This window comes from Aquarana catesbeiana, linkage group LG06 (assembly GCF_042186555.1).
Source record: "Aquarana catesbeiana isolate 2022-GZ linkage group LG06, ASM4218655v1, whole genome shotgun sequence".
NCBI lineage: Eukaryota > Metazoa > Chordata > Amphibia > Anura > Ranidae > Aquarana > Aquarana catesbeiana.
Genome location: NC_133329.1, coordinates 40,843,686 through 40,854,182, shown reverse-complemented (window position 1 = coordinate 40,854,182; position 10,497 = coordinate 40,843,686).

The following is a 10,497-nucleotide window of genomic DNA, read 5'->3' as shown; positions in this document are numbered from 1 at the left end:
GAAACAAGGTACAAGGCAGGATTGTCCAAGGAATTGCCCAGGGAGCTGTCCAGCATCTCAGGTGGCTCAGCAAATAGAGATTGTGCCAGACACGTCAAAGGTTGCAGGTTCACAGCATGTGGCCTGAGGGGGGTGCATGCTTCCTCACCCCCTTTTCCTGGCCAACCAGGTTGCAGTCTCAGATAAGGGACTGGTGTAGATTTTGTGAGAGAGCCATGCTTTTTTTTTTTTTTTTTGCATGGAGTTCCCCCTTAAAATTCATACCAGAGCTTAAGGGCCTGGTATATTCCACAGGGGGGATAAAATAAAATAAATGTGGTATGCTTAAATATACAGTGGGGCAAAACAGTATTTAGTCAGCCACCAATTGTGCAAGTTCTCCCACTTAAAAAGATGAGAGAGGCCTGTAATTGTCATCATAGGTATACCTCAACTATGAGAGACAAAATGTGGAAACAAATCCAGACAATCACATTGTCTGATTTTTGAAAGAATTTATTTGCAAATTATGGTGGAAAATAAGTATTTGGTCAATATCAAAAGATCATCTCAATACTTTGTTATATATCCTTTGTTGGCAATGACAGAGGTCAAACGTTTTCTGTAAGTCTTCACAAGGTTGTCACACACTGTTGCTGGTATGTTGGCCCATTTCTCCATGCAGATCTCCTCTAGAGCAGTGATGTTTTGGGGCTGTCGCTGGGCAACACGGACTTTCAACTCCCTCCAAAGGTTTTCTATGGGGTTGAGATCTGGGGACTGGCTAGGCCACTCCAGGACCTTGAAATGCTTCTTACGAAGCCACTCCTTCGTTGCCTGGGCGGTGTGTTTGGGATCATTGTCATGCTGAAAGACCCAGCCAAGTTTTATCTTCAACGCCCTTGATGATGGGAGGAGGTTTGCACTCAAAATCTCACGATACATGGCCCCATTTATTCTTTCATGTACACGGATCAGTCGTCCTGTTCCCTTTGCAGAGAAACAGCCCCAAAGCATGATGTTTCCACCCTCATGCTTCACAGTAGGTATGGTGTTCTTTGGTTGCAACTCAGCATTCTCTCTCCTCCAAACACAACGAGTTGTGTTTCTACCAAACAGTTCTACTTGGTTTCATCTAACGATATGACATTCTCCCAATCCTCTTCTGGATCATCCAATGCTCTCTAGCAAACCTCAGACGGGCCTGGACATGTACTGGCTTAAGCAGGGGGACACGTCTGGCACTGCAGGATCTGAGTCCCTGGCAGCATAGTGTGTTACTGATGGTAGCCTCTGTTATGTTGGTCCCAGCTCTCTGCAGGTCATTCATTAGGTCCCCCCGTGTGGTTCTGTGATTTTTGCTCACCGTTCTTGTGATCATTTTGACCCCACAGGGTGAGATCTTGAGTGGAGCCCCACATCGAGGGAGATTATCAGTGGTCTAGTTTGTCTTCCATTTTCTAATTATTGCTCCCACAGTTGATTTCTTCACACCAATCTGCTTGCAGATTCAGTCTTCCCAGCCTGGTACAGGTCTACAATTTTGTTTCTGGTGTCCTTCGACAGCTCTTTGGTCTTCACCAAAGTGGAGTTTGGAGTGTGACTGTTTGAGGTTGTGGACAGGTGTCTTTTATACTGATAACAAGTTCAAACAGGTGCCATTAATACAGGTAATGAGTGGAGGACAGAGGAACCTCTTAAAGAAGAAGATACAGGTCTGTGAGAGCCAGAAATCTTGCTTGTTTGTAGGTGACCAAATACTTATTTTCCACCATAATTTGCAAATAAATTCTTTCAAAAATCAGACAATGTGATTGTCTGGATTTGTTTCCACATTTTTCTCTCATAGTTGAGGTATACCTATGATGACAATTACAGGCCTCTCTCATCTTTTTAAGTGGGAGAACTTGCACAATTGGTGGCTGACTAAATACTTTTTTGCCCCACTGTATATATATCAAATACACTGCCACTAACTGAATAACCTGCCTGCTTAATATAACTCAAGCTATCTCTCTGTCCACGCCAACAACACTACACATGGCCGCATTGTAAGCAGCCTTACATAGTGTGGAGCATGGACTTAGTCCCCCTGAGCCATGATTGGCCAAATGCACCCTGCCTTTGGTCAATTATGGCTCTCCCAGCAGAGCACTCTGTGATTGGCCAAAGCATGCAGGTCAGGTGCATGCTTTGGCCAATCATCATACAGCAATGCACTGCGATATAGCAGTGCATTTTGGGGAGTTCCGCAAATTTCCTGCGAACGCCCCATAACGTTCGCTGTTCTGCGAACGGGCGAACACCCGATGTTCGAGTTGAACTTATGTCGGGACCATCCCTAGTCATGAGGTATAGTCATGAGGTATGGCAGGGGCAGACTGAGGTGAGCAAGGAGGAGGAGGGACAGATCTGTGCCCCTTTTGTGTGGCTTTTAGGTGCTCTTACCAACAAATTGGTGGCTGACTAAATACTTTTTTGCCCCACTGTAAGTAGAATGTACCTTCTATCTATCTCTGCCTTTGTTTCAATTCTCAAATGCAAGCTTTATTCTGCTATTCCTAGACTTCCTGTTCTAGGGTGGCTACATTTGTTCTCCATGCCGGTGTTCTGCCGAAAACTCTAACTCGCCAAAATCTCTCAAACCACGTCACTTCCGGTGACTCTCCAGCATCAATAATTGGAGATTTTTCGAGAAGTTTTTTCACAGAACACCGGCAGCGTATACAGTATTAGTTGGATGTTTTAACAGAACAGCGGGTAAGGAGGAAAAAAGTTGTTGCTGCCTTAGAGGTGGCCATGTTCTTAGTTAGTATCGGGCGGACTAACAATGTCCACTCATTATCCGATGTACCGTATATGCTGCTGGTGTTCTGTAAAAGCAGGCAACTCGTCGAAATCTCCAAGTATTGCTACAGGAGAGTCACCGGAAGTGACGTGGTTGGAGATTTTGGCGAGTTGGAGTTTTCGGCAGAACACCGGCCCTTGTGTATGTAATTGTAGCCATCCTTTCCTGCTCACGACCAATATGTATTACACATCTACTTGCAGGCACATTCAGCCAAAATGATGGCACTGCTAATGGTAATGGTGAGGTGCATCAGTGGAGAATGGGGGAAAAGTACCCGGACGAAGCCTGAAAATAATGGTAAGAGACTTTAAAAATAAATAAACAAAAGGAGGGCCATGGTATACTTCATATTTTAGAATGACTGATGTAAAAATTTGAGTTTATTGTCACTTTAAGCTGTATGTGGTGTAATGGAACAGTACAATTCTCACAGACAGAGTTACCATATGCTGGTATCACATCATTTGCAAGTGTGATTTCTTATTATTAGTATAATTTTTACTTTTATATTATTCATTGGCTTACACACAGTATTACAATCTACTCTATAGAAGAAGAATTTCTGATTGAAGTGACAAATATTCTCATGTAATATCATATAGGTACCATACTCCAGTAACCTGCACAGTTTCCAATGAACAGGAAATATTGTTAGAAGGAATTCACCCTGATCTGAGCTCACATTTACTTTGAAGCATGAGTTTATGGTTCTGTAAACATGTGGGTTCTGTTGAAACGGAGGAGAAAGTTTGAAACAAGTACAAATGCCAAGCACCATGACTGGCCAAAATGTCTATCAGCAAATCATGCTGAGATGAGCGACCCTTGTTTCATACAAGGTAAAGTATGTGAACAGTCAGATGACTTGGCAACTGTGGTTGCTCCTTGATCTCACCTTACCTAAAATAATTTTGTTTTTACTATATGTAACCCAAATCACTAAAATTTAATTCAAACTTTAAGATGTGAATACCATTGAAAAGTTCTTTGTATTTTGTCAACCATTCACAAAGTACAAGGCTTTTTGTGATTGTAAAAGTGGACAGGGGGGACAAGTAAACAACTTGAGGGCTTACATTCATGAGAGCTACAGCTCTCATAGGTGCCACAGTCCAGAAGTATAGTGAGAGCTGTACTGTCTGGCATGAATGAGAATGCAATCCTGCAAGTGGCATACACCCCATTAGAGGTAACTTTTTTTATTATATAGAAGATTTGAATAAGAATGTTTGCTTGGCGTTCTGCTTTAAATCTGCAGTTTTCAATAAGATAATTCCTGGTGATCCTGTCATGAAATATCTTGTTCAGGCACTTCCTATTATAATGTGACATTTTGGGGTTGATTTAGTAAAGGCAAACAGAGCTTAATAAATGAGAAGAAGCTGTTCTGACTTCCATCAAGGTAGTATATCTTAATTGCATTTGCACAGGTGGTTGGATGCAGACTGGTGTTTAGCTGCCTCCTATATCATTTAGTTTTGTAGCACAGTGTACTTATGCCCCGTACACACGGTCGGATTTTCCGATGGAAAATGTCCGATCGGAGCGTGTTGTCGGAAATTCCGACCGTGTGTGTGCGCCATCGGACATTTTCCATCGGATTTTCCGACACACAAAGTTGGACAGCAGGAGATAAAATTTTCCGACAACAAAATCCGATCACGTCAATTCCGACCGTGTGTGGCCTGTTCCGACGCACAAAGTGCCACGCATGCTCAGAAGAAATTCCGAGACGGGACAGCTCGTTCTGGTAAACTTAGCGTTCGCAATGGATACAGCACTTTCGTCACGCTGCAATGTTAAAAATGGTTTAATACAGCGCACTCTCTTTTTCTTTATAATGTGACAAGAATTAAGTAGTTTTGCTGCTCATATTCACGCACACTGCTCACAAACTTTTATTTGTGTTTTTTTAGTGGGATTCCCTGAATATATTGTTATTAGTTGTCACATCTGACAGTTTTATATTATTATTTTTTTTTTTTTTTTTTGGATTTTCAGCCTTTTTTTTTCTTTAATGTTTGGATTTTTTCCAAGGCTGATCTTTGTTCAATGTTATTTTTATTTTTACTCCAGAATATTTTTGGGTGTGTTTTGTGTGTCAAGTTACCCCAACACCATTGATATCTTTTATTATTTAATCTCAAGGAGATTGTTTGGTGTTGGTGACCCTTGTTCATTTCACATTGTATATTTGAAATGTACCTGAATCCTCACAAAAAAACTGTCCTTTTTGAAGTAAAACACATAGGAGAGTATAATTCAAAACAAAAATCCTTTATTAAGGGCTCAGAACCAAACAAAGAGGGAGGCAACACTGGATCAACATGAGAAATTAGCGAAGCCTGGGACCCCCACGGCAGACATCAATTCTTCAACATCAAAATTGGTGGCCTGAGGAGTCCATATGTAAGGGAGGGCAGTCTGGTCCAGAATTCACAGAGATCCCGATAGCAGCAGATGACATCAGTGTCCCCAGGCTGTGGTACCACAAGAGGCTGCATTTTTTGGCCGACCAGACTGAACCCAGGGCAATCACTGTCTGGTCTTCCTTCCACGCTTCCTTCCGGGCTGTGGCTGTGCAGTTGGAGATGTGGCAGGAGGAGGAGTAGGACCTGGAGGAGGAGGAGGACTGGGAGGACCTAGAGGAGGACTGGGGGGACCTGGAGGAGGACTGGGGGGACCTGGAGGAGAGGGAGGAGGAGGAGGAGGACCTGCAGGAGGAGGAAGAGGACCATCACAAAGGTGTGTCTGAGGTGTCATTTGGCCCCTCATACCTTTCTCAAGAGCCTCCAATATGAGGGCCTCACACATGGCTTGTTGGCCCTCCTCCATCCTCTGCATTTTATATGTAATGAAGGCAGCAATGTTCTCCTCCATGGTGTGGGGTGCTCCCAGGACCTCTGTAGCCCTCCAAAAGAATCCTATAGCAGCCTCCTCTAGGGCACTCCTCCTACTGCCACTTTCTCTTTTCAGGGGGGGTGGAGGGACCTGCAGATCAGCCAGCCGGCTCGGCCCGGCCACCTCCTGGCTGAGACTTCCCTGTGTATGAAAAAGGGACATGCTTTTATTTTTTGCATCATCAATCACAATCCTAAATTAGTACTCCCAACTAACATGTAGTTAACATCATTGATTGGACAAGCAGAAATATTTAGAGGAATGCTATACCTGGCTCAATCTGGGCTCCTCCACATGTGGCCTGGAAGGCCCAGGTTGGGCGTCAGAAGCCTCAACCGGGGGGGAAGGAAGCATGGAAGGAAGACTGGAGAGGGATGGCCTGGGTTCAGTCTGGCCTGCCAGAAAGTGCAGCCTGTCGTAGTACAACATCCTGGGGACATAGATGTCATCTGCTGCTCCAGATCTCTGTGAATCCAGGACTTTCTTGCGCTCCCTCAGATATGTACTCCTCAGGCAACCAATTAATATCTTTAAATAAGTGATGTCTGCCGTGGGAATCACCTGCTTCACAATTTCACACAATTGCACCAGTGCTGCCTTCCTCTTTGCTTGGTTCTTGAAATGGGGGTGTTTAATCTCCCACAGACAGGGCAGCTCCCTTAGCATCTCTAGGAATACTGACATGAAGTCATTATCTTTGAGTAGCATATCCATGTTCACTGCAAGACACAACACAAGACAAAGCCTAATGTCAGACAAAACTCTCCTAATCATGTTACAATATAGGCCTCAATCTAGAAGCAGTATAGGCACAAGTTTGTCTCTTACCTTCGTTCTTACGATCGGCGCGTCCAATGCTCCTTCCTCCGCTCACAGATCGTACGTAATACGCATGCGTGTTACGCTTTATACACACTGCACATGCGTGTAACTCCGCCCACCCCTGACGTTCTTTCTAGTCTATTCCCCACCCCTTTTCGTTCAGCGCAGTGGGTGAAGAGCACATGGCGGAGTCACAGCAGGTGTGTGCTAATTATAGCAACGAGGAGGAGGAGGAAAGCCCGGATCCAGGCACGTCCCGATCCAGAAGGAGACGTTTTAAGGCCACAAATATGTCCTTTGGGGAGATGTTGGAGATGGTCGACATCATGAGGAAGTCCGACTATGACGGGAAGTATGGGCCTTACCCCAACCCCAATATCAGAAAGGCCAAGATCATGGCGAAAGTGATCAAAAGCCTTCACAGGAATTTCAGGGTACGAAGATCTAAAGATCAGCTCAGGAAGCAGTGGTCGGACCTGAAGTTGAGAGAGCCAGAGCAGTACCGAAAGATCCGGAGAGTGCTGCAAAAAAGTAAGTAGTTGTGCTGTGTTCCTATTCTTTCTGTCTTTATTCCGTTCGTGCTGCTCCATATGCTTTTATTAATTGTAACGTTTAAAAGGGCAACTTTAATGTTCATGGGCCCATTATTCGTTCGTATCAAACATTTTTCTTTCGGCCTCTAGAACACCATTGTTTAGGCCATATGCATTTTCCGACATTTTTTTTGGGCCTACTTGGATGCCAAATATTTGTTTGTGTAGATGGGTTTGTTACTAGAATGAAATGCAAACTAGATTGTGTGTAAGGAGAGGACACTGAGCAGCTGTTTTCATATCTGGACACTGGAGCACTAGTGTGGGACACCAGAACACCATTTTTATTAGGGGGCCACACAGGTGCTCCAGTGTATACTATAGGGGGGGCTACATCTGTGAAGCTTGTACTAAACCAGTAAAGTATTGCAGCTTGACAAAGGGCAATAAAAAAAATACATCTTGGAACTCGGCTAAAATAGACAATTGTACCCCACTTCCAAGCAATGTTTCCTATTTCTAGTTCTGCCATCAAATATCTGTGTGCTAATTATACCATTTTTGTTTTACATAGGGGAGAAAAGACTCGGAGGACACCCCTCATCCGAGGAGACCAGAGACCCCCCACCTCTGGAAGAAGGTGAAATACCGCAAACCCAAGAAGAGCAGGAGGAAGAAGAAGATGTGGTGGAGATTGGCACCACAACAGGTGAGTGTCTGCGACCACAGGCTCAGGTAAAAGAGATGGATGGTGGCAGATTTTTGAGACCTGTTTTTTTTTTTATTTATCTCTTTTTAGGTGATCGTGAGGTTGTGGATCCCGAACGCTTTACTTCAGAAAGTGCCCAGATCCTGATCAGGGAGATCATGGGGTGTAATGCCGAACTGCAAAACATCCAGCAAAAAATCCATGATGTTATTAAAAAAATAATAACATCATTGATGTTTTGGGGCGAATTTAAACCCCACAAAATCACTTTTTGGATTGTGGTCCAATCTTTTAAATTTTTTTGCAATGTTTTGAAAAGCCAAATTTGGAGGATGCACACAGTGTGCCAACATGTGCTATCTGCCATCACGGGAGATCAATGGACGCGTTTTGGGGGTGCAACCCCTTCCTCAATTATAAAGTCGCGTTGAGGAAGGGCTTGCTCCCCCAAAACACATCCCTTGATCCCCCCTAATGGCAGATAGCACATGTTGACATTGGGAAATCGGTGTGCATCTGCCAAATTTGGCTTTTCCAGGGGTGATTTCCCCCCATCTGAATGCTATATCAAACCCAGTTCCTAAATACTGATGTCTGATATAGCCTTCAGGTTTTACCTAATGTGAACTTTGTAAGTTCAAGTTTTTTGGCTTTCTTGTTGGTTTTACAGGCCTGTTTTATCTGAAATGGACATTTCGAATTTTGCTAATGCTACTGCAAAAATTGTTATACAACAAACATGTTGGTTTGTTTTAAAAACCTTTGGTAAATGCACATGTGATTGTGCAGGTATAAAAAAGTGGCTTACTCAAGAATGTGTGGATTATTGTCTCAACACTACAACACTTTTGGGGTGATGTAATAGCTGTTTGATGCAAAAGTGGGGGTTATTTCCTAAGGGCAAATCCTCTTTGCACTACAAGTGCAGTTTCAGTGCAGTTGCAAGTGCACTTGTAGTGAAATGTGTTTTTGCATTTAGGAAATAACAGCCAACAGTGCTTTGTATAAGGTTACCCAATCACGACATTTTCTGCACTCAAAACATTTCTGTCAGGGTCAGCTAAAAAAAACACAAGCAGTAAATGTCCACAAAGATTTTCTTTATTTTTTTTTATTTGAAAAAGGCTTCACATATTGTCTGGCATATTGATAGCCCCCCTACCAGCAAAGAACTCCAGGTAGCGTAACTGGACATCACGGGCACTCAGGGAGGGCAAGCCAGGACGGCCACTTTCAAGCGCCGTCAGTGTGGTTTGATGTAGGATTCCGGCCTCAGGCCCAACTGAGCCAGCATAGTTGGCCGAATGTTTCCGTAAAAAGTTATGGAGAACACAGCACGCAAGTATTATATGGTTCAGTTTATACTCCGCTATATGGATAGGTGTCAGAAATAGGCGGAACCAGCTGGCCAGGATTCCAAATGTGTTCTCCACCACTCTTCGGGCTCTGGCCAGCCGGTAATTAAAAACCCTCTGTTCCGGGGTGAGGGTCCTCATTGGGAATGGCCGCATCAGGTGGTCCCCCAGCGCAAATGCTTCATCAGCAACGAACACAAATGGGAGTCCTTCAACATTGTCCTCTGGAGCTGGCAAGTCCAAGCTGCCATTCTGGAGACGCCTGTAGAACTCCGTCTGGGCGATGACTCCACCATCGGACATCCGGCCATTCTTCCCCACGTCCACATACAAGAAGTCGTAATTAGCCGACACCACCGCCAACATCACTATACTATTAAACCCCTTGTAATTATAATAGTACGACCTCGAGTTGGGTGGTGGGACGATGTGGACGTGTTTCCCATCAATTGCCCCTCCGCAGTTAGGAAAGTCCCACCGCTGGGCAAAGTGGGAGGCCACAGTCTGCCATTCCTGTGGCGTGGAAGGAAACTGTTGAGGAAAAAACAATAAACATTACTATTTTTACTCTGAAACATGGCAAGCAGATTAGACACAAACATTATGGGTCAACCTCCAGATAGCATTTATTAAGGGGAATTTAACAAGGCCAAAGTATAAGGTACACCTATCATATTCCCCCTCCCCCCCCTCTCATGGGCCATTTCTAACATTATGGGGTGTGTGGAAATCTTGGACAGGTAACCCTCTTCACTTCATTGAGAGATGAATGCCTAAATAATGGGTATTACTTTGAACAGCCCCTCCTTAGTTACACTATTGGCAGCCCACTGGACAGGTAAGAAGTGTCATAATACAAAGATAGAAATACACACTGCACACATTTGAGGACATTTGGACATTCTACTATTACCTATCAAGATAATAATAGGATACAAAAACTTTAAACAGTACCATTGGAAAGTATACAGGCAGGCCCTTGCACTACATGCTTTGGGGAATTCATCCATAAATCTGAGCACTAAAGAGATGGGTATAGTGTGTATGGGTTTGGCAAAGTCAGCAGATAGATGATTGAGGATAGAGAATTGGTATCAGCTGACTTAGCAGTTGGGGGAGGGAGGGTTACTAAAAATTATTTGGGGACACTACAAAAAAAAGCCTCTGGCACTCTGCCTGAATTTAAATAAAAAATAACATTACCAAACATTTTAGGGGGTGTTTGGGGTAAAGCACTACTATGGAGCTGATAAAATACATTGTTAAGTGACTACATGAGGTGAAAATAGAGGCAGGAGACACCATGCTGGGGAGGTTAGTGAAGGGCAAATATGTATGAAGGACCTA